Raw genomic sequence first — 27,369 nt, forward strand, 5'->3', positions numbered from 1 at the left:
AGTGCTGAAGGCTCATCTCTGGAATCCTAGCTACTAAGGAGGCTGAGATCAGAGGATCATGGTTCAAAGCCAGCCTGGGCAAAGTCCATGAGACTCTTTATCTCATATGAACCACTAAAATACCAGAAGTGGTGCTATGGCTTAAATTGGGAGAGCACTAGCCTTGAGTTGATGAGCTCAGGGATAGCACCCTGGTCAAGAGTTCACTACCACAGGATGTTCATTACAGCACTATTTACCTGAGCAAAGATATGAAAACAACCCAGATGCCCCTCAGTTGATGAGCACATCAACAAGAAGTGGTACTTTTACACAATGGAATTCTATGCTGCTGTCAGAAAGAATGACATTGCCCCATTTGTAAGGAAATGGAAAGACTTAGAAAAAAATCATATTAAGTGAAGAAAGCCAGACTCAAAGGAACATAGGTTCAAAGATTTCCCTCATTTGTCCTAATCAGTAGAAAACCTTGGGCTCTCCTAGCAGAGATTTACAATAGAACAAAACCTAGATACATAAGGCCATATAGAATGAGGTTAATGAAAGGACCTCCAGGATATAGAAACAAAGGCCATATAAAGAGTGCTGGTTGTCTTTAATGTACTAAGTTATCTCTCATCTCTTTTGCTGTCCTTTGGTTATCTCATATTATTACAGTATTTCACCTTGTTATCCAATATATTTTATATATGCGTATTTGGTTATTTGAAAAAGGATAGGGAAGGGGGAAATCAAGATGAGGTATATAGGTGGGGGGAGGGAAATGGGGACCAAGACATGAGAAAGGGTATCAATGTTTGTGAAGTAATGCACCTTCTATCTGGTGAATATAATGTAACCCTTCTAATAATTCCAATAAAAATATATGAAAAAAAGATACCCTGCAGATTGAGAGGAGGCTTTTGCACTTATAGATAAGTAAAAGACCTAGGGTCCGGATTGTACAAAGAAGTCAAGAAATTAAAGAGGCTAAGAATTAACTACCCAGGTAACAAAGCCAAGCAGAGACTACTTTGTGTATGTGTGTGTGTGTGTGTGTGTGTGTCGCTCATGGGGCTTGAACTCTGGGCCTGGGAGCTGTCCCATCAAATGCAGCACCATGATCACCTGAGCCCATTGCCGCACAACAACCCAACCTGGGCACTTTCTCACCTGGGGTCAGCTGGGAGGAGCAGGCCGCACCGTCGCAGCACAGAAGGTGGAAGATCGGATGTTTGGAGTCCCCAAGTCACAGCCAGATAGACTGGAACCTTCCACAAGAAGGCGGATGTGCAACTTGCCAAGTGGAGAAGAAGGAATCCCAAGCTTCATGGTGGCACGGTGGATCCACGGTGCCCAATATTGGTGTTGGCAGCGGTGATTCAAGTTAGTGGTAGCATCCAGTTCCCGGGAAGTGAGCAGCAGAAGTGCCCTGGAAATGACTGGGAGTCAGAGCCTGGGTTTGGCTGCCTCTGCTTTTGTCTCCTCTCTGCATACACGTGGCCCAGCTCTACCCTGCAGCAAAAAAACTTGAGGCCGTGGCCCCTGACAGAGAAGCAGCTTTTGCAGGCTCTGGGACAGGTGGCCCTAGTTTTCCTGCCCTACGTGGGGCTGGGAGGTCTGCATCCCGAGCATCAGCCAGAGTAGGATCAGGGGCCATGCTGGTAACCGGGGCCAGTCAGGTGAGTGACTCAGGTGCGGTGGGGCCAGGGACGCTCCTTCATCCTCCCCGGCTCCAGTTTTACTTTGAACCTGCAGCAGTTTCTTCGCCTCATGTCTGTGTCCTCAGAGAAGGGTCTGGAAGGGTCAGCGATTCTTCTTATTGTTATTAATATTATTGTTGCTGTTATTATTAGTGACAGATGGGGTAAACTGAGGCACCTAGGACAGAGATTTATTCACTTGACAGAGTTAGAATTAGAACCCAGGGCCCTTGATACCCAATCCAGAACTGTTGCTTCAAATTTCCAGACTTTATTTACAGTCTTCTTTTTTCTGTTGCCTACTCCTGTCCCCTGACCTGCTTGAGCATTCTCACTCTGGGAAGCAGCCTGTCTGCATGTCTGTATCCAGGGTGTGATGCCTTAGGTAGGACTGGTTCCCTCTTCACCTCTGCTCCACACCATCACGTCGCTTGCTGATCCTGGTATTTCTTCTCAGGAAGTCTGTTTTGCAATTTACCTGCTCCCCTTACCCTCTGTAGCTTTCTCCTTACTATTTCTTTGTCGAGTCCTGTGGATTCCTTGGGGAGTGAGTGCTATGATCCTCTTGGAGCTTCAGGCCCTTGGATAGAGTGAAAGATGAATTTCTGTTTCTTGAGGAACTTGTCACTTTTGACTCTCCAGGAGTACAGAGGTGTCCCAGTGGAGGGATACCCCAAAACATTCCGGAGTTTCAGTTCCCTGAGGGTAGAATGCCCCATGCCTTCCTTCCCTCCTCTGAACTGATGGGACATGGGTGGTTTTGTTTTGTTTTGTTGCCACTTCTGGGCATTGAACTGAGGGCCTGAACAATGTCCTTGGGCTTTCTCAAGGGTAGAGCTCTACCACTTGAGCCACAGCATCACTGCCAGCTTTTTTCTATGTGGTAATGAGGAATTGAATCCTGGTCTTTGTGCATGCTAAGCAAGCACTCTACCAAACTCCTGGCCCCAGGACATGATATTTCTTGGACTACAAACTGATCGTGATCACATGATCATGGTCAGAATTGTGCCTCTTTGAAACTCACTCATGAACCTGCACATGTGTACATGCATTTGTACTAAATTAGTATTTTCTTCCTTCATGTGTGTATAAGTATTCAGATCCTGGGTCTTGAGCTCAGGACCTGTGCACTGCCCTTTAGAAGTTTTCACTCATGGCTGGCACCCAACTTGTGGCTTTTTGGTGGTTCATTGAGATAAAAGTCTTACAGCATTAACTGCCTGGGCAGGCTTAGAACCAGGATTCTCAGATCTCATTCCCTTGTGTGAATCACTGGCACCTGGCTTGGACTAGCATTTTCCTACTCCATCACATTACTCCAAATCTCTCATCTTCTGGCAAGTATATGGCATGCTTGAATTGCTTTGTGTAGTGGGACATTTCAGATGTTTATGGGGTTGTGTATCAGGGTCAGACTTGAGTGAGTATTGGCTGTCCTGAAGGGAAGAGGCTGACTTTGAGGTTGTTGGTTTTCTTTCCTCCTCAGTATCAGGCTGTTATCTGATTTGGTATCTTGAGCACAGAGGGTTCTTTGTCACAGAGATAATCAGTAGGGGAATAGCAATTCTACCTAGTTGTTGCAAACTGCCAGGAGGAATCAGCTTGATCTTTATATATATATATATATATATATATATATATATATATATATATATATATTTTTTTTTTTTTGTGAGTCATGGGGCTTGAGGTCTGGGCCTGAGCGCTGTCCCTGGGCTCTTCAGCTCAAGGCTGCCACCCTATCCCTGGGCCTGGCGTTTTCCCTGAGCTCTTCAACTCAAAGCTACCATCTAACCCCTGGAGCCACAGTCCCACATCCTGCTTTCTAGTGCTTAATTAGAGATGAGTCTCACTGTCTGTTGCTGAGGCTGGCTTTGAACCTCGATCCTCAGATCTCAACCTCCTGAGGATGTAGGATTGCAGGTGTTAGCCCCCACACCCAGCTTTATGGTAGATCTTTACTGTTCAGAAACTGAAGAACATTAGAATACTACTTTGCTAAACTCCAGATTCAAATCCTGATAGGGAGCCTAACCTTTCTTCCCTTTATATCTTGTGTGTGTGTTTCTTTCTTGAAATCTCTTTCCTCAAGGGGTCTGGATGCCAGGACTGTATCCTCAGCGCTGCTTTTGATTCACTGCATGTGTTCATCATCAACCATCTCTGTCTCTATACCTTAATTTCTCTCTGTAGACTATGATTAATGGAGAGAAGAGTCATTAGTGCCTTGGTTGGCTTTGAACCTTTTGAACCTTCATCCTCAGATCTCAGCCTCCTGAATAGCAAGGATTACAGATGTAAGCCACTGTGCCTAGCTACTCTTTTTTTTTGTGAGTCATGGGGCTTGAACAGGCCTGGGCACTGATCATGAGCTCTTCAGCTTAAGACTACCATCCTACACTTGAGCCAAGACCCACATCCCATTTTCTAGAAGTTAATTGGAGATAAGAGTCTCAAGTCCTCAGCCTGGGCTGTCTTTGCACCTAGATCCTCATATCTCAGCCTCCTGAGTAGCTAGGATTACAAATGTGAGCCACCCCACCAGCTCTTTTTTTTTTTTGAAATGCCAGTCCTTGGACTTGAACTGGGACCTGGGCACTAAACCTGAGCATTTTTTTTCCCCTGAAGTTTTCCTCCTGAGCCATAGTACCATTTTTGGCTTTTTCTGAGTAATTTATTCAAGATAAGAGTCTCATGGAGTTTTCTCCATATTGTGGCTTCAAGCTGCAGTCCTCAAGTGTCAGCCTCCTGAGTAGCAAGGACTATGGGTGCAAGTGTTCTTTCCCAGCCCCAGTTCATATTTTTTTTTTGCCATACCTAGGCCTTGAATTTAAGACCTGAGAAATGACCTTGGACTTCCTCAATGGCTAGAGCTCTATCACTTGAGCCTCAGCACCAATTCCAGCTTTTTTCTATATGTGTGGTACCGAGGAACTGAACCTAGGTCTTTGTGCATGCTAGGCAAGCACTCTACCACTAGGCCATACTCCGGGTCCCCTAGTACATATTTTTGATTGGCTTTTTTGTCTTACAATTGGAACCATGTGAGCCACATCTTCTGTTTTGGTTCTCTGTAGTTTTATTTTTCCTGTTTATTAGAGATGAGTCATAGATTGGGATGTGAATGTGACTTAGTGATAGAATGCTTGCCTAGCATACATGAAGCCCTGGGTTCAGTTTCCCAGTACCACATAAACAGAAAAAGCTGGAAGTGACACTGTGAATGAAGAGCCCAGGCCCTGAGTTCAAGACCCAGGAATGGCTCATGCCTATAATCCTAGTTACCCAGGTAGCTAAGAGCTGAGGATCACTGTTCATAGCCAGCCTGAACAGCAAAGTCTATAACATGTTGTGTCTAATTAGCCACTGAAAATCCAGAAGTGGAGCTGTGACTCAAGTAGGAAAGCACTAGCCTTGAGTAAAAATACCTAGGTTCAAGACATTGAGTCAGCATCCCTGAGTTCAAGTCCTATTATCCACAACCAGCACAATTTTTTGATATTTTTATTGTAATTAATAAAAGAGGGAAACCATTGAGCCTAAGTTCCTTTGAGTCGGGCTTACTTCACTTAATATGATTTTTTTTCTAAGTATTTCCATTTCCTAACAAAGGGGGCGATGCCATTCTTTCTGACAGCAGCATAGAATTCCATTGTGTACAAATACCACATCTTGATCCATTCATCAACTGAGGGACATCTAGGTTGGTTCCATATTGTTGCTATGGTAAATAGTGCTGCAATGAACATTGTTGTGCTAGTGGATTTAGTATGTCCTTGTTTCTGGATGGTTGGGTAAATGCCAAGAAGTGGCGTTGCTGGATCATAGGGGAGCTCTATGTTTAGCCTTTTGAGGCACTGCCATACTGCTTTCCATAGTGGTTGAATGAGTTTGCACTCCCACCCGCAGTGTAGTAGTGATCCCTCCTGGCCGCATCTCCTCCAGCATCTGTTGTTATTTGTTTTCCTGATCCTGGCCATTCTAACTGGAGTGAGGTGGAGTCTTAGAGTTGTTTTGATTTGCATTTCTTTTATGACCAGAGATGTTGAGCATTTCTTCATGTGTCTATAGGCCATTTTTGTTTCTTCTTCAGAGAAGACTCTCTTTAAGTCTTTGGCCCATTTTTAATGGGATGGTTGTTACTTTGGAAATTAGTTTTGGAGTAATTCAATTTTTTTGAGCTGTTGCTATGGTTGGTGAAGATCTTCTCCCACTCTGTAGGCTTCCTAATTAATTTACTAGCTGTGTCCTTTGCTATACAAAAGCTCTGCAGTTTCATGCAGTCCCACTTATCCAGCCTTTCTCTGATTTGTTGTGATTCTTGGTCCTTATTAAGAAAGTTTCGACCTGTGCCAAGGAGGCCAATGTATCTCCTATTCCTTCTTGTAAAGTTTTCAGTTTGTCAGCTTTTACCTCCAGGTCTTTGATCCATTTGGGATTAATTCTAGTTCAGGGTGACAAAGAAGGATCCAACTTCAGTTTTCTGCAGGTGCTTAACCAGTTCTGCCAGCACCACTTGTTGAAGAGGCTATCTTTTTTCCATTCTATTTTTTTTTTGCTCCCTTGTCAAAGATTAGGTGGCCATAGGTCTGTGGTTTAATATCTGGGTCCTCAGTTCTATTGCATTGGTCTTCAGGCCTGTTCTTGTGCCAGTACCAAGCTGTTTTGAGAATTATAGCCGTGTAATAGAGTCTAAAGTTTGGTATTGAAATTCCTCCTGCGCTGTTCTTTCTGCTAAGAAGTGTTTTTGCTATACGGGATCTTTTATTATTCCATATGAAATTTTGGATTGCCTCTTCTATTTCTTTAAAGAGTGACATTGGGATATTGATGGGTATTGCATTGCATTTGTGGATAGCCCTTGGCAAGATTGTCATTTTAATGATGTTGATTCTTCCAATCCAGGAGCATGGGAGGTTTTTCCATTTCCTTAGTTCTGCTTTAATTTCCTTTTTCAGGGTTTTAAAGTTTTCATCAAAAAGGTCCTTTACATTCTTAGTTAAGGTAATTCCTAGGTACTTTATTTTCTTTAGGCTATTGCAAAAGGAGTTGCTTTCCTGATTGTGGCCTCGTTCCTCTCACTGTTGGCATAGAGGAAGGCAGTTGATTTTTGAGGGTTAATTTTATAGCCTGCTACCCTTCCAAAATTTTGAATGAGCTCAAGGAGCTTGGGAGTAGAGTCTGTAGGATTCTTTAAATACAGAATCATGTCATCTGCAAAGAGGGATAGTTTTACTTCCTCTTTCCCTGTTTGGATCCCCTTTATGCTTGCTTCTTGCCTTATTGCACTGGCTAGGAATTCTAATACTATGTTAAAGAGGAAATAGACCAAGTGACTTCTTATCTATAGGCCTATAACACTTGTGAGTTTATTAACACTTGTGAGTATGTTTTCATACATGCCTGCCTTATTTTCCAGAACATGGTAGACTTACCTGCAGAAAAGAGAAGTGGATTTCACTCAAGGGTAGGGCGTTAGCCTTTACCTGAAGTGCTCAGCGAAAATGCCCAGGCCCAAGAGTATGGCTGTAGCCTTGAGCTGAAGAGTAGGCACAGCACCCTGGCTGAGTTCAAGCCCCACAACCCACCAAAAAAAAAAGGTGCAGATCAGATCTGTGGCTCATGTGCTAGACTGCCAGCCTTGAACAAAAAAACGACAATATCGAGCCTCTAAGTTCAAGTTCTAGTACTGGGGCACACACACATCAGTGGTCTGAATCCTCTCCGCTGTCCATGTAACATGCAACACATGATGCCCACCAGACAAACAGGCTAGAGGGATTCTGGGTGAGTGTCTGTGTCTGTCTTATGTGTTGTTGGTATGGTAGGGCTTGAACTCATTGTGTGGGGGCTATCCTTCAGCTTTCATTCTCAAAGTTGGTATACTCTACCATTTCTGGCTCCTTAGTGATTTATTGGAGTCTCCCTGATTTTTCTGTCCAGGCTGGCTTTGAACTCCAGTCCTTAAATCTCAGCCTTTTTCTGTAGCTAATATTATAGTCATTGGCACTAAGGCATAGATTCTCAACCCTTTTAGCTAAATCTGATTTATGTGAAACTTACTTTACTCAGTGTGAACTGGTTTTAATAACCCTAGGCTGGTTAAGGCATGTATTCCCTCTTCAAAGTGCCTGGCTGATGCTTCAGTACAGCCCTAGCTACCCCTGCCTGTGATGGAAGGTTTTGTTTTTTTTTTTATTGGCCATCCTGGGGCTTGAACTCATGGCCTGAGCAGTGTTCTTGGAATTTCTCAAGGCTAGAGCTCTATCACTTGAGCCACTGAACCTCTTCTGCCTTTTTCTATGTATGTGGTACTGAGGAATTGAACCCAGGTCTTTGGCATGCTAGGCAAGCACTCTATCACTGGGCCAAACTCCCAGTCTGATAAAAGTTTTTGAAAAGAAACTAGGCTAGGGCCAGGAGTTAGGCCTAATGGTAGAGTGCTTGCTTAACATTCAGGAAGACCTGGGTGCGATTCCTTGGTACCACATACATAGAAAAAAGCTGGAAGTGATGCTGAGGTTCAAGTGATAGAGCTTTACTCTTGAGAAAGTCGAAGGACAGTGCTCAGGCTCTGAGCTTAAGCCCAGGACTGGCAAAAACTACAAAAAAAATGAAAGAAAGAAAGAAAGAACTAGGCCAGGTGTTGGTGGCTCACACTTGTCATCCTTGCTACTCAGGAGGCTGACATCTGAGGACTGCGGTTTAAAGCCAGCCTGGGCAGGAAGACTATGAGATTTCTATCTCTGATTAACTTCAGAAACATTGGAAGTAAAGCTGTGTTGTACTAAGAAGGAATCTCTATGGAAAGGGAAAATTTAAAAATATTACTATCATCTGGGTCCAGTGGCTCACACCTGTCATCGTAGCTACTCAGGAAGCTGAGATCTAAAGATCAGGGTTCAAAGTCAGCCCCGGCACCAAAGGATGTGAGAATTTTTATCTCCAATTAACCTCTACAAAATGGGAAGTGGGGATTGGCACAAGGGTAGAGCAATAACCTTGAGCTGCAGAGATCAGGGACAGTGCCCAGGCCAAGTTCAAGGCCCTGACCCCCCCCAAAAAAAGACAAATTAAGAAATGGGGGAGCCAGTGAGATTGATAGGGAGTGATGGAGAAAGGAAGGAAAAAAAAGAGAGAGGATGGAAAGGAAGGAAGAAAGGTCTGACTTCAGTGGCTCACACCTGTAATTCTAGTCAGTAATCCTGAGGTAAAGCTGCGTGGCTCAAAGTGGTAGAGAACTAGCCTTGATCAAAAAAGCTCATGGACAGGGCCCAGACCCTGTGTTCAAGCCCATGACTGACATAAAGAGAGAAAGGAAGAAAGGGAGGAGTGGAAAGGAAAGAACTGGTTCTTTCTAAGAGTTGAGTAAAGTCGAAGCTGCTAGGTATATGGGAACCTGATAAGAGCAAGGAGGTGAAACTGAGTTTAACTCAGTCCTTGGCTGGTGCTGAAGGTGAGATTCCAACTACAGAGCCCCTACTCTGCCTTAGTTCTCATTTGCTTAAGTCTCCATAGGCCCTGGGAAGGAGGTGCTGGCCTCTGCTTCATTTGTAAAGACTAGGAAACTGAGACAATCAAGGACTTCTCCTGGCCAGAAAAGACAGAGATGGGGTGTCCACTCCCTGGAATTGGAGCCTTTCCATGTCCTTCCTAAAACCTTCCAGTCTGATCTTTCTCCCATGCCATCTTCTGGTGGTCTTCCCTACACCATTATTATAATCAATAAGTTCAGTGAAGTTACAGGATATAATATTTATATAAAAAATAATTGGGGCTGGTGGATTGGCCGAGTGATAGAGTTCTTGCCTAGCATGCATGAAGACCCAGGTTCGATTCTTTGTTCCCACATACATAGAAAAAAGCCAGAAGTGGTGCTGTGGCTCAAATGGTAGAGCTTGAGAAAACCCAAGGACAGTCCTCGTGCCCTGAGCTCAAACCCAGGACTGGGAAAAAAATAATAATGATTATGATAATAATAATAATAATAGTAATAGTAAAAATTGAACTTATGTGAGCAATGAACAATTTAAAAATAATGTATGGAATCAATTCTATTTATACTAGAATAAGAAATAAAACATTTAGGGATAAATGTATAAATAATGTAACATTGGACAATGAAAACTAGACAGAGCAGCTCATCTTGGAATCACCCTAGTTTTTACCTGATCTTATCTACTTGCTACTGAGAAATTTAGTTTTCCAAAGGCATTTTGCTATTTTCCTTTATATAATTTCAGGTGCTCAACTTGAAGTCTCTACATCCAAATATTCCCTATAATCTCAATTTTCCTGAGGAATAGATTAAGTCCACTAAATACGCAGAACCCATACCCTAGATGACTGAATAGCAGGCATGAAAATTCCCTACTCTCTCCTTCCAATAACAATAAATCTTTAAGAGCAAAGCAGGGGATCTCACGTATGATGGAGGAAGACAAAGGGTCTCTTTCACAGGCTAAAGGATAAGGTCTGGGAAGACAAGTGTGAGGTCCCCTTGAAGAGCAATGGAATTGAGGGCGGTGATGTACCATGCTCTAAGAAACCCCTGTAGGAAACTTTTCACTAGTTAGCATAGCTCATGGACAGTGTCCAAGCTCTGAGTTCAAGCCACAACACCAACAGCACAAAACAATACAACAAGAAAACACAACAACACAAAACAAAAACAAAAAAAACCCTTAGAAAAAAAGGCAGAATTCAAAAACTAGTCACCAAAAACTCCTTAATATTTTATGTATGGATTTTGGGAGTGTCTAAGAAATTCATTGTTAGATTTTTGAGAAATCTAAATTGACACAAGGGTTATGCCTTATATCTACTTAACAATCCTGTGATTTAATTTCAGTGTATACATTAAGTGCACATGAGAGCTGTGGAAAAAAGACCAGGAATTTAGTTTAGTTGCTACAAATACTTTTTTTTCTTCCTCCCTTTGGACATGGGGCTTAAACTGTGGGCCTGGATGCTGTCCCTGAGCTTTTCAACTCCAGGCTTGTGCAACACCACTTTGAGCCACAGTGCCACTTCTGGGTTTTTAGTGGTTAAAAAGATATAAGTGTCTCATGGATTTCCACGCCGAGACTGGCATTGAACTGTGATCCTCATATCTCAGTGTCCCTCATGAGTAGCTAGAATTATAGATGTGAGACACCTCACATGGCATGCAAAATACCTTGGGCGGGGTAAAGGAGGGTCCTGGGGCTTGAACTCAGCCTGGACCCATTCCCTGAGCTCTTCATCTCAGGGCTACTGCCATACCCTTGAGTCAAACCCCATTTCTTGTTTTCTAGACATTAATTGGAGATAAGAGTCTCAGGTCCTTTTATGCCCAGGCTGGCTTTGAACCTTGATTCTCAGATCTCAGCCTTCTGAGTAGCTAGTATTTAAAATACCTAAAGTGAGAGCATGGAGAAGTTAAAAAAATAATAAATAAAAACAATGCAATAACCTCAATTATATTATTAGAACTAAGAATCAACTCATCTAACGCTCTCCAAACATTTCCATTTTCTAGTTGGTCTCACAGTGTTTCAGGAGGTAAACTGAGATTTCTTTAAGAAGAACCTCAACTTAACTCCTGCAGCTAGGAGAGAAAATTCTCCAGGCACCCACACACTCCTGGACCTAGGATATGGCATTGGAGTGGTTGAACCTCTGTAACAAGCTACATCACAGCACATTGTGGTAATTGTAGTCTCCTTTGGATTGCAAAGCCTGAAAAATTGCTGTTTTGTTTTCAGGGGGTTGGGGGAGGTGGCGGGTGGGTGATCCATCTCCACTGTTGGTTTTCTCCGTTTGCAAGACCTATTTTCTCTCACTTTGCCTTGCTGCTGGAAGCACTCTAAAGTACAGTTTTGCCTTCTGTAGGTCAGAGCCCCAAACCAAGTGCCCGGGATGTCTTCAGTGGACCTTGAGAGCTGTGACTTCAAGGGATCTCAGGCTGCAGAACCAATGTCAGGTATGAACCACGAGCTGGGCTCAGGAAGAGCATTTACCTTCCATGGGTTCCTCCAGTCTGAAGTGGAGGATTTGTGTGGGATTTATAAGTGTGTGCTGCTGTTAGCTTTAGCCTAAGTGCCTCCACATGGCAGAAACTGGCTCCTGAAGCTCCTGGAGCATTTGGGGTGATTCCTATACTAGGAGAAGAGGACCTATGCATTTATACTCCATGACTGAGTGATTCTGCTGTTAACCTACATGACCTTCTTATTCACTTTGCCTAGATGTAAGATAAGCACTTTAAAAATTGTAGCAAAATTGTGAAGTGTGTGTGCCTGCCTCGAGTCTTATAATTACTTTTTGGGGGGCAGATTTATTTCTCCTAGAGCAGTTTCTGCTCTGCTACTGCCAAGTTTTCCTTCTTAGCGCTGCTTGCTTGAGTTCATACGTGTTCATACAAAACCATGTGTCTACAGACAGTTCTACTTTGGGAAATTGGAGTAGTGTGTGCTGGTCCTATGTTTTTAGGAATGGAGCCTTGCAATGTTTGAAGGAGGTTTCCCTATGACTAGGAGTCTCCCTCCTAAAAGGACAGATTTCACCAACTGACAAGCTCTACACAGCAGAGGCAGAAAAGCACAGAAAGAGGAAGATGTATCCTTGCATAAGCAATAATTGGTTCAGATTCCCATGTGTTACTCTCCTCCAACACTCTCAACTTTCAGGAAGAAAATGAGCTGGCCTGAGGAATGCGCCAGAGCCTAATTATTAGCCAGGACATAAAGTCATGCTTTCGAGTGCAGGGACCTTTTCCACTTTATTCTTCTGTTCTTCACAAATTACAATTTCTCCATTAGAATTATGAGCCTGTTTTATATCACTTCAAATGAGACTGACTAAACTTGTATTCTAAAACAATTGATAAAATATAATTTAGGGTCAGAAGGATAGCCTAGTGGTAGAATGCTTGCCTAGCATTCATGAAGACCTGAGTTTGAATCCTCAGTACCACATAAACAGAAAAATCCAGAATTGGTGCTGTGGCTCAAGTGGTAGAATGGTAGCCTTGAGGAATGCCCAACGTGCTCAGGCCCTGAGTCCAAGCCCCAAGACTGGCAATAATAATAATAATAAAATAATAAAATAATATAATTTAAATATAATGCAATGCCCTTTTTTGTGTGCTTCTACTTTTTCTTGAGATCATGGTGTGGTCTGGGTACTGACCATGTTTGTTCAGGAATAATGTCTTAACACTTAAACCACATCTCCTCTTCTAGCTATTTGTGATTATTTATTGTAGAATTGAGTCCTCTCAGACTTTCCTTTTCCAGCTGACTTTGATCCTCAGATCTCAGACCTCTGAGTAGGTAAAATCAGAACCAAGAGCCACCAAAGCCCAGTTACAATACCTACTTTTTTTTTTTGCTAGTCCTGGCGCTTGAACTGAGGGCCTGAGCACTGTTCTTGGACTTTCTCAGGGCTAGAGTCCTACTATTTAAGCCACAGCACCACTTCTGGCTTTTTCTCTCTGTGTGTTACTGAGGAATGAAACCCAGGTCTTCGTGCCTGCCAGGCAAGCAGTCTACCACTTAGCCAAACTCCTGGCCCAGAATCCTGACTTCTGAATACAGATTGTATTTCTAATAAAACAACCTGAAATAAGCCAGGTGCAGTAGTTCATGCCAGTAATCATTACTACTGAGGAGGCTGAGAAATCTGAGGATCCTGGTTCAAAATCAGCCCAGGTACAAAAGGACCTTGAGACTCTTATCTCCAATTAGCCTCTAGAAAATCGAAAATGAGGCTTGACTCAAGGATAGGGCGGTATTCTTGAGCTGAAGAACTCAAAGACAGCGCTCAGGCCCAGGGATAGGGTGGTAGCCTTCAGCTGATGAATTCAGGGACAGCACCCAGGCTGGAGTTCAAGTCCCATGATTGACTAAAAAGCAAAACAACAACAGCAACAAAAAACCCAAATCTGATCATTTTTATCCTTGGCTGAGGATGGTTGGTTGGCTTATTTTTTTTATAGAATTTATTAACGTTGATTTTTACATCATATTTTAAATGACAAGTTTAACATACTTCAAAGAGGGAATCTCAATTTACAATCACTGGGACTTAGTATTTAGAACTTAATCACAATTAGGCTAAGGGTTTGTATGTCATAGAAACATACTAATTTATGAAATAAAACATTATGTCTATAGAGTCATAGGTTTTTTATGTCTATATAGTTATGTTTATATTTCCATTACCATGTCCATAGCTTTGGGTATGCAGTTATTGAGTCCTCGCTCTTGTACTCTTTGGATTTAATAGCACATATTAAGAATACCATGCGCCATTTGATCCTTAGGTCTTGACTTGTCTCACTCAACATGATTCGCTCTAGATTCATCCACTTCCCTGCGAATGCCATTATTTTATCTTGTCTGTTGGCTATGTAGAATTCCATTGTGTATGTATACCACATTTTCTGTATCCATTCATCTGCAGTAGGGCATCTGGGTTGTTTCCATCACCTGGCTATTGTGAATAGTGCAGAGATGAACATAGCTGAGCAGGTGTCCTTATAATATCTTGGGTCATGATATTCAGGATAGATGCCCAGACGTGGTATGGCGGGATCGTAGGGAAGGTCTAATTTCAGTTCTTTAAGAAACCTCCACACTGCTTTCCAGAGTGGCTGAACTAGTCTACATTCCCACCAGCAGTGTAGAAGGGTTCGTTTTTCTCCACAACCCCACCAGCAGCTGTCATTGTCTGAGTTCAAAATCTTGGCCATTCTTGTAGTGGTAAGTTGGTATCTTAGGGTTGTTTCACTCTTGTTTCCTTTTGGGCTTTGCGTGGGACTTTGATTATTTATGTATGTCGTAATTTTTCTTTTCGCTCTCCTAGGCATCGAGAACTGTTGTTGTAGTTTGCTCTGTGGTTGGTAGGTGGTGGTCTTTATATGGATTGGGACCAGTTGTTCTGGGAATTTGTGTAAACCTGTGGTTCTCGGCCAAATTGATTCCTCTGCTGACTAGGTCAGAGTTTGCAGTTTTTGTAGGTGTTCGACCTGTTCCCAGAGGCTGTGTGCTGCTGCACGACTATCTCTCAGCCCAACCAGTGGCCTCACAGTGGGCCATGGGTTGGAACTGCATGCTTCAGTCTCAGTGGGCTGGGTGGATGGTTAGTTTTCCTGCGCTGCTTCCAGGGGCGGCCCCTGGGCAAGGGTCTGGAGTTTGGGAATTTCCATGGATTCTCAGGTAGGCCAGCTGGTGTCAGCTCTGTTCCCAGGGGCGGGGCCTAGCCGAGGACGTGGGCTCCAAGGGCAGAGCCATGCCTTTCTAATTCTCAGAAGGTGATCTCTGCTACTGGTTTGCCCTTCAGTTCCCTGCTGTGTTTCTGCTGCTTTGGCCAGGAGTCTGTGACTGTTGGGGGCCCCTTGGTACTGTCTTGCTGTGGATTCCCAGCTGGAGGGTGTCCAGCTCAAGATTTGAAGGGGACAGATGCTGGCTCCTAGACTCCCGCGCACCCCACCTGCTGTTGGAAGTCAGGGTCTCAGCGCCCCCCACTCTCCAGATCCAGTAGCCTGGGAGAGGAACCTGTTGGGCTGGTGAGCTGGGACACCTTTACCCTGTTTGGTGAGGTGCTGGGTCTTAGTGCCAGCCCAATTGTCAGTCTCCGGTCAAAGGCCTGGGAGAGGAACTTGTTGGGCTGGTGGTAGCAGGGGCACCTCCGCCCCCTTTGGTGGGGTGCTGGGTTTTTCGCCCGCCCACCTGTCAGTCTCCAGTCAGAGGTCTGGGAGAGGAACCTGTTGGATGGGTGGGAGCAGGGACAACTCCGCCTCCTTTGGTGGGGTGCTGGGTTTTAGTGCCTGCCTGCCCACCAGTCAGTTTCCACTCAGAGGCCTGGGAGAGGAACCTGTTGGACAGGTGGGAGCTGGGACAGCTCCGCCTCCCCTGGTGGGGTGCTGGGTCTTAGCACCTGCCTACCTGTCAGTCTCCAGTCAATGGCCTGGGGGAGGGGGCTGTTGAGAGAAGGGACAGGATTCTAAATTCCTTGCCCCCTGTCCTTGGCAGTCTTTATCGGGCGGGGTGGAAGGGTCTGGGTTAAGTTCTATAGCTTGGCACCAGCTCTGCTTTCCCAATGGGTTTGGGGACATGCTGCGCTACTCACTCCTCTGTGTTTGGCTGTGGGCTGCTCCACGGTGTTGGAGAATCATTCACTCGGATCTCCACTGCTGCTTGTGGTCCGCGTCTGGGTTCCGCTGCTTGCTGTTCAGGTCTGCACTGGTTCCTGCGTGTGGCCTCTGGCACCTGCTGGCCTGGTCCTATGCTGATTCCTGTGGCGGTTGGGGCTGCCTGGCCCGGCGCCCCCACCACCGCTTTTCCCGGCTTGGAGCCAGCTGCAAGGGGTGGGGGAGGGGTTCTTGCGTTTCAAATTCTTTGAGAAAGTTGGATGTAAGCTTTATCTGGATTTGTTTTCTGGTTTGAGTCCTTCTCTGTTGCTTCTTGAGTTTGTTGTTGTGGATTTCTTAAGGTAGTTGGTTTGTGGGATTCCCTGGTTCTAGGCAGCGTCCCTATTGTCTCGGCACCATTTTCCAGTCTTCAGCTGGTTGGGATATTTTATGTTGTATGGTTATTAAGTGCTGTATCTCCAGGAGGATATCCAGGGCTCTTTACAGGTTTAACCTAGAAGTGAATTGCTTGTATAATGCCTACCAATTAATGGAGTGTGGATTGGTCCTACGTGAAGAGTTTAAGGTGTTATTTGAAACATAAAAGATTCTGCTCCCATAAGAAAGCTTTATGGGAGCCCAGAAATTTGGCCTAGTGGTAGAGTGCTTGTCCAGCATACACAAAGATCTGGGTTTGATTCCTTGGTACCACATATAGAGAAGCCAGAAATGGTGCTATGGCACAGATAGTAGAGCGTTAGCCTTGAGAAAAGCCCAAGGACAGTGCTTATGCCCTGAGATCAAGTCCAAGACTGGCATAAAGAAGAAAAGAATGTGTAGGCAGCAGGGTGGCTCACACCTGTAATCCTAGCTACTCAGGAGACTGAGATCTGCGGAGTTCAGCTCAAAGACTGTGAGACTCCTATAAAACAGGAAGTGCTGCTGTGGCTTCAGGGTAGGGTAAGTAACCTTGAGCTGAAGAGCTCAGGGACAATGCCTAGGCTCAGAATCCAAGCCCCATGACTGTGTGTGTGTGGGGTCCTTGGGCATGAACTGGGCCTGGGCACTGTCCCTGAGATCTTCAGCTCAAGGCTACTATCTTACCCTTGAGCCAAGCCCCACTTGCCATTTTCTTTAGGATAAATCTCAGGTTCTTTTGTGTCCTGGCTGGCTTTCAACCTTGATCCTCAGATCTCTGCTTCTTGAGTATGTAGGATTACAGGCATGAGCCACCACACCCAAACTGCATAATGATTTGAGCAGGAAAATCTGGGGCAAAATCACATAGGTTCTTTTCTGACTACCATATTTGCTTCTCTTTCAGCCATGCTTCCAGAATCTTGTGTTCATTCTCAACAGCAAGAAAGAATGAAAGGATCTCTGGTGAATTTCTTTTTCTCCCTTTGTTTTACATTTCATTTTATTAATCTAATGGTGTTCAAGATTTAAAAACCAAAAAACATTCAGCTTTAGGGACATGAGCAAACATTCAGCTTCGGGGACATGTGCATAAGTCATAAAGATTATCCGGGTCATTCGTCCCCGTTCCCACTTTACTAGTAGGGAGGATGGGGAAAAATACACCCCAACCAGGAGGAAGGGGCCCACTGTCCTCCTGCACTCAGCCTTCTTACCCCGGAGCATGAACAGAGACACCACGCAGCTTCATCAAGGCAGGAAGATCTCTCTCTCCTCTTTATTCCCCAAATCCCTCCTCCTTATATTGGGTACGGGAGCCTATCAGTATAAAAAATGGACAGGACACGTGTTTTTTCCCTACTACAAGCCTCAGCAGAAAGTTATTAGACATGGAGTTACTTGGTCCCCGACAAAACATAGTTTAGCAAACTTTAAAATCTGCACATTCTAAGTTGAGTGAAGATTTGTTAGAATGCTTGCCTAGAATGCAAGAAGACCCAGGTTTGATTCCTCGGTACCACATACATAGAAAAAAATGTCAGAAGTTGTGCTGAGGCTCAAGTGGTAGAGTTCTAGGCTTGGGAAAGTCCAAGGAAAATGTTCAGGCCCTGAGCTCAAGCCCAGGATTGTCAAGAAAAAAGAAAAAGAAAAAGTCACATTTGTTATATGATTCAGTGATACCTAGGAGATGACATCTCATGGAAGGTGAAGGTATGCTAGTAAGTGGTCAGAAATCCCATCCTCATGAGTAACAGTATATTATCTTAATGAAATCTTAATGGAATTGCTAAAATAGGGTGGTCACAAATACATAAATTCTTATGTTCTAGGGAACTGAGTAAGCTATAAGTATTTACTCTCTAGGAGTTCTTCTTGGACTGTTTTGTGGTCTTTGTCTTATGTGAAATTTAGGCTATATTTGATTATGCAGTTTGTGGTCTTTCTAGAAATCCCTCTTTGTTTTTGTAGGGTATCTTCACAAGATTTTGTTCTCTAATTTCTGTCTTCATTGTCTGTTTCCTGCTCACTAGTTTTCTTCATTTCTCTTTTTTTTGCATCTGTTTTTCTCTGTCTCATTTTCTTTTACCCAGTACCTCTTCTCTCCATGTGTCTCTAACTTTTTTTCTTTTCTTCAAATGATCTGTCTGAGAACTAGTTTTCCTTCCTGCTTTCCTAATCAATTTGCCTTTGCTGACGTGACCTTTCTAATTGATAATTTTCTTTCTTTTTTTTTTGTTGGTTGTGGGTCTTGAACTCTGGACCTGGATGCTATCTTTGAGCTCTTCAGTTCAAGACTGCCACCCTACCCCTTGAACCACAGAGCCACTTCTGGTTTTCTAAGTGGTTAATTGGAGATGAGAGTCTCATGGACTTCAGTGCCTGGGATGGCTTTGGGCTGACTTTCAACCTGTTTTGTAGCTAGGATGACAGGCGTGAGCCATCACACCCTGCAAATTGATACCTTTCTTATCAACAATATAGGAAAATTGTTGTTAACTGTAACCCTAGACAATTCTACAAGATTCCAGTGCCAAAGAAAATTAGAAAAATACAAAGACATAAACAGATAGAGACATGGGGACATGGAGGAGGGGAGGCTAGGGCTCCAAAGAATCACTGGCCCTTGAGTACACACAAGCAAGTATATTTGCTCAAGTTCACACAGGGAAGGTTATCATGGATACATGTAAAAAAATAAAGAATATGTATTAATACTACAGCCAGAGCCAGAAAAGAGTTTGGGAGAGACACTTGCTCACTTATTCTTTTGAGTCTGTAAAAGAGAGGCCAGAGAAAGTCCAGATGTGAACTTCACCTTACCACGCCTTAAAGGCCAACAGTAGAGCCATGACTGTGGCCTAGTGGTAGAATGCGAAGACCCAGGTACAGTTCCTCAGGACCCCATACACAGAGAAAGCCCAAATTGCCAAGCGCAGTGGCTCACACTTGTAACCCTAGCTACTCAGGAGGCTGAGATCTGAGGATCACGGTTCAAAGCCAGCCTGAGCACTAAAGACTGTGAGGCTCTTATCTCCAATCAATCAATAGAAAATGGGAAGTGGGTCTGTGGCTGAAGGGATAGGGCAGTAGCCTTGATTTGTAGAGCTCAGGGACAGCACCCAGGCCCAGAGTTCTATCCCCAGGACCCACAAAAACAGAAAAAGAAAAAGCCAGAAGTGGTTCTTTGGCTCATGTGGAAGAGTACCTGCCTTGAGGAATGCCCAAGAACAGTGCTCAGGCACTGAGTTCAAGACCAAGGACTGGCAAAATTAAAAAAAAGTCAACAGCATCCAAGGTTCAGTTCCCAGCCTTTGCAGCACTCAGTAAGGGGAGGAGGGTAAGACGGGTTTCTTAACCCTCTCCTGGGTTGTCTGTTTTAACCCTTCCTTAGCCAGCTCTCAGAGTGTTGTCAGAATTTTTTACCTTCAGCTCAAATTCAGAGCTCCCTACAATAAATTTATTTATTTATTTACCTTGCCCGTCCTGGGCTTGAACTCAGGGCCTGAGCAGTGTTCTTGGGTTTTCTTAAGGCTAGAGCTCTACAACTTGAGCCACAGCACCACTTTCGGCTTTTTCTATGTATGTGGTACCAAGGAGTCGAGCCCAGGATTTCGTGCATGCTAAGCAAGCACACTCCTGATTGTATTGCCTTTATGTGGTTGAACCTCATTTGATGTGGTACTGTAGTTTTGTGTTTTTTGGTCACTACATTTGAAGATTCTCATCCACTGTCAGTGTAAGTTAGAAGCTGGTATTGATACTAAATAATACAGTGAGCAGGGTTTTTATATTTGAAATATCACGGGTGGCAAAATCTAACAGACATTTGCTTAGTAATTGCTTTTAATTTCTCAGGAAATTCAGTACAAGCTAACATATGTGGCATATATCGACTGGGAGAAATGATTCAGGAAAATGTGACTCATTTGAACAGGAGTCAGTGAAAAGATACAAAAACTAAAAGCAGGATACACATATTATAATAATTTGTATCTTTTCTCCATATGTGTTTGTTATTAATTCCATTTGTAGTGTATGTTTCTAGGTAAAAACTTTTTAAGTGTTTCCTAACAATTTGTTATTTCAACAGGAAAAGAGACATATGCACCATTTATATTCCTGATAAAGTTCACAGAATCTAGATTTTTTTCCATATTCTTTTTTTTTCATGGGTCATGGAGATTAAACTCAGCCTGGGCACTGCCCCTGAGCTCCTCAGCTCAAGGCTACCACCACCTTACCCTGGAGCCAAGCCCTACTTCCCATTGGCTTGAACTAGGTCTGAGCACTGTCCTTCAGCTTTCCTCAACCCTAATGATCTACTACTTGAGCTACAGCACCACTTCTGGCTTTTTCTATGTATGTGGTACTGAGGAATTGAACCCTGGTCTTCATGCAAGCACTCTACCACTATGCCAAACTCCCAGCCACTCTACATTCCTTTTGCTGCTCATCTTTCCATGTAGCCTAGGATGGCTAGAAATCCTTCTTGAATTTCCCAAGATCAGGGAGTTATAGGTGTGTCCCATTCTGTGTGTCTACATTAAGCATTGTAGGGTACAGTTCACTATTCCTTCTATCCATCTAGAGCAATTTTCATCTTCCATGTACAATCATTAAACATGCAGCTCCTGTTCCTCCCTACTCCATTTTCTGGAACCATCATGCTTTTTGGCTCTATGGGTTTGTTGATCCTTGAAAGCTCTGGAAGGGAATTTATACCCTAGCTGTTCCTTTATGACTGCTGTATTGTATTTGGTTTACTGTATTCAAGGTTCATCTGTAAAATATAGTAAAATGTCTTCTTTTTCAATGCACTGTTTTTCATACTTCTATCTTTTGGTTATTATGAATAGTTGTGAGGTGATGCTCCATATATTTGTTCTAGACTCTGCTTACTCTTCTGTTGGGTACAAATCTCGAAATAGAAGTGTTGGACCACATTCCTGTGTAATTCTACATTTAGTTCTTTTTTTAACACTCTCCACACAATTTTTGATTGTTTTATATCCCTTGCAGAAATATACCAAAGTTCTCTTTCTTCTCACAGCCTTCCCAGCAATAGTTAAACTTTGGAAGTTGGTTTTGTGCGTGTGTGTGTGTGTGTGTGTGTGTGTGTGTGTGTGGTTCTTTTTGTTTAAAACTATGTCTATATTAACATATTTAAAGTAGTGATTTCATTGTAATTTTAATTTATCCATGACTATTGATATTGAAATTCTTTTTTATATTTTGAACCACTCTTTGTATATATTCTCTTTAGAAAAGCCTCTCCAATCTCCAGTTTTTTTCCCTTTGTTTTGTAGGGGAGCAGGGAGAATCATGGGGCTTGGACTTTGGGCTGTGAGCTCTTCAGTTCAAGGCGACTGTCCTACCCTGGGTATTGCCCCTGAATTCTTCAGCTCAAGGCTCCCTAACACTCTATGCCTTGAGCCACTTCCCATTATGTACAGAACAAAGGTCATCCTCAGTTGAAACATTAATGCTTTTGAAAACGTAAAATGTACAGTAAACTTGTAGTAGTATAAAACAGTAAGAAATAAATTTCTTGCCAGGTGCAGTGACTTACACCTGTAATCCTAGCTACTCAGATATCAGGCTGATATCTGAAGATTTGGTTTAAAGCCAGCCTGGCCATTAAAAATCTGTGAGACTCTCATATCTATTTAACCACTAAAATATGGTAAGTGGCACTGTGGCTTCATAGGTAGGGTGATAGCCTTGAGCTGAAGAGCTCAGGAACAGTGCCCAGGCCCAGAGTTCAAGCCCTACAACCCACAAATAAAGAAAAAAAAGTTTCTTCCCCAACTGATTATTATGCCAGACATAGGAAATTAACATTCTGGATGTACTTCACTGTATTATTACTTGATACCCTAAGATTTTGCAATATTCTCACAATACCAGAATATGCCATCATATAATGTAGATTCTTTTCAATGGAATAATTCCATTTATAACCTAAGTCTACTCACCTGCCTTGTTTTTGTAGATACCACATTTGCTCTACCACAATATGCCACAAGCCATTAGCCATTTTCTGGTGGGTAATTGGAAATGAGTCTCATGGAGTTTTGTGCCAGGCTGGCTTTGAACCATGGTCCTCAGATCTCAGTATCCTGAGTAGCTAGGATGACAGGCGTGAGCCACCAGCACCTGGCTTGCCTTTTTATTTTTTGTGGGTCATGGGACTTGAACCCTGGGCCTAGGCACTGTCCCTAAGCTCTTCAGGTCAATATTTTATGTAAGTCTAAAGCATTCATGTAGAATAAAATTCCAGACATTGTGTACTTATAACTCAGGTATAATTACTTGATGGACATGTGCCATTACAGAAGCTGGTGTCTTTTGATGATGTAGCTGTGTATTTCAGCTGGGAGGAGTGGCAGAATCTGGACAATGCTCAGAGGACCCTATACAGAGATGTAATGCTGGAAACCTACAGCAACCTGGTGTCATTAGGTGAGCAAAAGTCAAATCAACTTGACAGGTCAAGTGCCTTGGTATTCTGTAGATACATGAATATTTATCAAACTTTCAATGCTATTTAAATGTAAGATTCCATGCCCTGAGAAGTATACTTTTTTTCTAAAGAAAACCTAAGTTTATTTTGTTCTCATTTTTCAGGATACCTAATCATCACTTTGACAAAAGTTCTAAATTATGTTCCCACTAATGGAGATGAAATTCCAAACTTACACAGTAATTGTAAGTGGATAAACAATCCAGAATAGAATATATATCATTATTTAAATAGGATCTACAAATCACTAAACAGTGAGTTTATAATGGAAACCTGGCACTAGGTGCAATATTTCATGCCTATCATCTTAATACACTCAGTAGGAAGAAATCTGAGAATTCTAATTTGAAGCCAGCAATGGCAGAAAAGTTCCCATGAAACTCTATAACTCCAATTAACCTCTCAAAAATGTTAGTGGAGGGCCGAGAGTTTGGCCTTGTGGTTGAGAGCTTGCCTAGCATGCATGAAGACCCACGCATGTTAAGTGGAGCTGGGACTCAAACTGGTATTTTTCTAACCTTGAGCAAGAGAGCTAAGTTTATGCCACACAGAATGAATCCAGAACTGGGGAAAAGTCAACCATGGAGCCAGTGAGGAATGAGGAAAAAAGATTTAATAATACCTGTGAGTGGGATGTCTCAGATGTTACAGCAATGATGACCCAGCATAAACAATAATTTTTCACTGTTTCTAATTTACAGGGCCCTGTGTTCCCAAACCTGTATTGATTGTCAAGCTAGAGCAAGGTGCAGAACCATGGATAGGAAATTCCTCTGACAAGAATGTCACAGGTGAGTTAACGCATCTTCATATTGATGTTGGAGTCTGAGCCCCATTGGTAAGTTCATGTTGTGATATAATGTTCTTAGTTACCCTAAGTCCTGTGTGGAACCTATGAAATTTTTTGTGAATGAATCAAGAATCATTTTCTTTTCCCAGTCCAGTGCTTGGTCTCAGGGCCTGAGCCTGGTCCTTGGGTTTTCTCAAGGCTTGGTCACTACCACTTGAGCCATAGCACCACTTCTCACTTGTTTCTTTGTATGTGGTACCAAGGAAGTGAACCAGGTCTTTGTGCATGCTAGGCCAAGCTCCTGGCAGCAAGAATCATATGGTGAAATAATGAATTCTATGTGGCAGTAGAGTTAAAGGTAGATGTCTCTGTGGAAATCACTGTGAAGCAAAATAAAATGAGAAAGCCGGGAGCCGGTGGCTCACACCTGTAATAGTAGATACTTAGGAAGCTGAGATCTGAGGATCAAGGTTCAAAGCCAGACCGATCACAAAAGGACCTTAAACTCTTCTCTCCACTGAACCACTAGAAAATGGGAAGTGGGGCTGTGGCTGAAGAGGTGAAGGGCTCAGGGCCAACATCCATGACAAGTCCCATGACTGACAAAACAAGAAAGAAAGAAGGAAGGAAATATAGAAATGATATTTCATTTTCTTTGAAACTAAGACTATAAAGGATTGAAGAAACAAGGAATACGTCAGGGCTTTATTCTCTGGTAAGGATATTGGCTTTTCGCTGGTATTCAGAACCAGATCTTTCCAGCCAGGAGTTGAGCCTAGTGGTATGTTGCTTGCCTAGCATGCACAAAGACACGGGTTCGATCACTCGGTACCACATACATGGAAAAGCCAGAAGTAGTGAGTTAATTGGTAGGGTTCTAGCCTTGAGAAAACCCAAGGACAGTGGTCAGGTCCTAAGTTCAAGCCTAGGACTAGAAGGAAAAAGATAAAAAAGAAGTTTTAGTCTAGAGAAGAAAATTAACTAGACAATGCCTGGAGTATTTCTGGTCTTCCATGGTTCTGAGGGACAGGAGTGACAGAAAAGGAATGTTAATGAGACTTCAAATGGAAAGAAATAAATTTTAAAATTCCCACAAAAACCTAAATTGAGATGTTAGTGAGATGTTATAACTGAAGGGATGTAGGTGTAAATCCTTACTCTCAAGGACCATACTTGCTTAGCTCAAAGGTTAACAGACATATAAACCACTCTTGTGGCCTTTGAAACTAGAAAAGATTCCTTTTCTTCACTTAATGGTTAAGAAGCAAAGCAGCATTGGGAATGGGTAAGGTAATCCTAGCTTCTAGTCAGGATCTGAGGATCAAGGTTCAAAGCCAGCCTGGGCACAAAAGGACCTGAGACTCTTATTTCTAGTTAATGTCTTTAAAACAGGAAGTGTGGCTGTAGCTCAAGGATAGGGGCTGTAGTCTTGCGCTGAAGAGTTCAGGGACAGGGCCTAGGCCTATGAACCACAAAAAAAAGAAAGAAAGAAAAGAAAAAAAGAAAGTTTAATAAAGAAGAAAAGCAGCACAATACATAAATTATTTCTCAAAAATAAAAGAAAGGCAGCAATTCCCCAATGTATAAACAAAACAATATTTGAAAATAAACAGCTGCAGGCAGTACTCAGCTTAAAACTGTAGCAATACATAGTTGAGTAATTTGAATAAATATTGGCTGTGATATAAAAAGAAAACTAAAACACAGAAAAACATTATTGGTCATTGTAAAATATCATTTTCTTCATCTATTAGCGGGAAACACATACATTTCTCACAAATCATTTTCCACTCATATTTTAAAATGTCTAACACTTAGGATGGGAAAATAAAGTCCTTACCTTTACATTAAGGAATATTTGTATCTCATGTATATTTGTGTCTTTTTTTATGATCCATTTTAGATGTCCAAGTAGTGGAGAATATGTTTAAGACCTGCCAGGAAAGTCCACATGAATGTCTTTGTTAAGTAGCAGTTGCAAGTAGAATTGAAGCAGAGGAAAACATGAGATTAGCAACAACTTTTCATTTGAGCTCCACACATAATCCAGAGCTGATTAGTAATAGTGGGAACACCTTAGGGATGTCAGAACATGCTTCTGTCTCCTGAGCCTGAGGAGATACATGCTGCATTTAGGTCCTGTATGTCTCCTGTTGTTGAAGAATCCATCAGATATTCAGAGCATTTTAGTCACAATTGTGAAAGTCCAAAAGAGCTGCAGTATCATAATTCTCTTCTCTCTGTCCAAGAAAGGCAGGAGAGGAAGGAAAAATGCTGAATGTATTGTGTGTTAAAAAATATTATACTTAACACTGACCATCACTACACATGCAAAAATGTACACGGGAGAGACACCTCGTACATGTAGTGAATGTGAGAAATCTTTCAGTAATGAAATACGCCTCACAATACCTCAGAGCAAATATCCTGAGATATCTGATGAGTACATCAAGTGTGAAAATTTAATTTCTGAGAAGTCAGACCTGACGTTCCAACCTCGATCTCCAACAGAAGAGAAACCTTATGAGTATGAGGAACACAATAAAATTTCTGCTCAGAAATCAACTCTCAGCAGGCATCAGAGAACTCACACAGCACAGAAATTTTATGAATACAATAAATGTTAGAAGTCTTTCAGACAGAAGTCATACCTCATTTTGCACCAGAGAACACACACGGGAGAGAAACATTATGAACATAACAAATGTGGAAAGTCTTTCACCTTTCAGTCATCCCTTCCTGTTCATCAAAGAACACACACAGAGAAACCTTATGATTGTAACAAATGTGGAAAGTCTTTCACCCAGAGGGTACACGTGCTAGTTTATCAGAGAACACACGTGGGAGAGAAACCTTATGAATGTAACAAATGTGGACGGTCTTTCATGTGGAAGGCACAACATACTATTCATCAGAGAACACACACAGGAGAGAAACCTTATAAGTGTAATGAATGTGGAAAGTCTTTCAACAGGAAGGCACAACTCTGTGTTCATCAGAGAATAAACAGAGGACAGAAACCTTATGAGTGTAACGGATGTGGAAAGTCCTTCACACAGAAGTCACACCTCGACACACATATGACAATTCACACAGGAGAGAAACCTTATGAATGTAACCAATGTGGGAAGTCTTACAGATGGAAATCTTCCCTCAATTTGCATCAGAGAACACACACAGGAGAGAAACCTTATGAGTGCAACAAATGTGGAAAGACCTTCAGGAGGAAGTCATATCTTGATTAGCATAATAGAACTCACACAGGAGAGAAACCTTATGAATGTAGTGAATGTGGAAATTCTTTCAAGTGGAAGGCAAAACTCCGTGTTCATCAGACAATACACACAGGAGAGAAACTTTATGAGTGTAACCAATGTGGAAAGTCTTTCAACTGGGAGGCAGTACTCTGTTTTCATCAGAGAATACACATAGGAGAAAAACCTTATGAGTGTAACAGATGTGCAAAGTCCTTCTCACAGAAGTCAAACCTCAAGACACATATGAGAATTCACAAAGGAGAGAAACCTTATGAATGTAACCAATGTGGAGAGTCTTTCAGACAGAAGTCTTCCCTCAATTTGCAGCAGAGAACACACACAGGAGAGAAACCTTATGAGTGCAACAAATGTGGTTAAACCTTCAGGTGGAAGTCACATCTCGGGAGGCATAACAGAATTCACACATATGAGGAACCTTAGAAATGTAACCAAAGTGGAAAGTCTTTCTCACAGTATTCAACCCTCAGGAAGCATAAGAGAGTTCACACACATGAGAAGCCTTAGCAATGTAAAGAATGGGAAAGACTTTTAATCTTTGGAAGAAAACTCAGCTTGCA

The 27,369-nt window shown here is 42.6% G+C and overlaps 1 pseudogene; it reads left to right on the forward strand.

Annotated features, from left to right (window-relative positions):
• Positions 1-1,637: 1,637 nt before the first annotated feature.
• Positions 1,638-27,169, forward strand: LOC150044888 (uncharacterized; annotated as a pseudogene).
• Positions 27,170-27,369: the final 200 nt, after the last annotated feature.

Source organism: Megascapheus bottae, chromosome 29 (genome assembly GCF_031878675.1).
Source record: "Megascapheus bottae isolate mThoBot1 chromosome 29, mThoBot2.hap1, whole genome shotgun sequence".
NCBI lineage: Eukaryota > Metazoa > Chordata > Mammalia > Rodentia > Geomyidae > Megascapheus > Megascapheus bottae.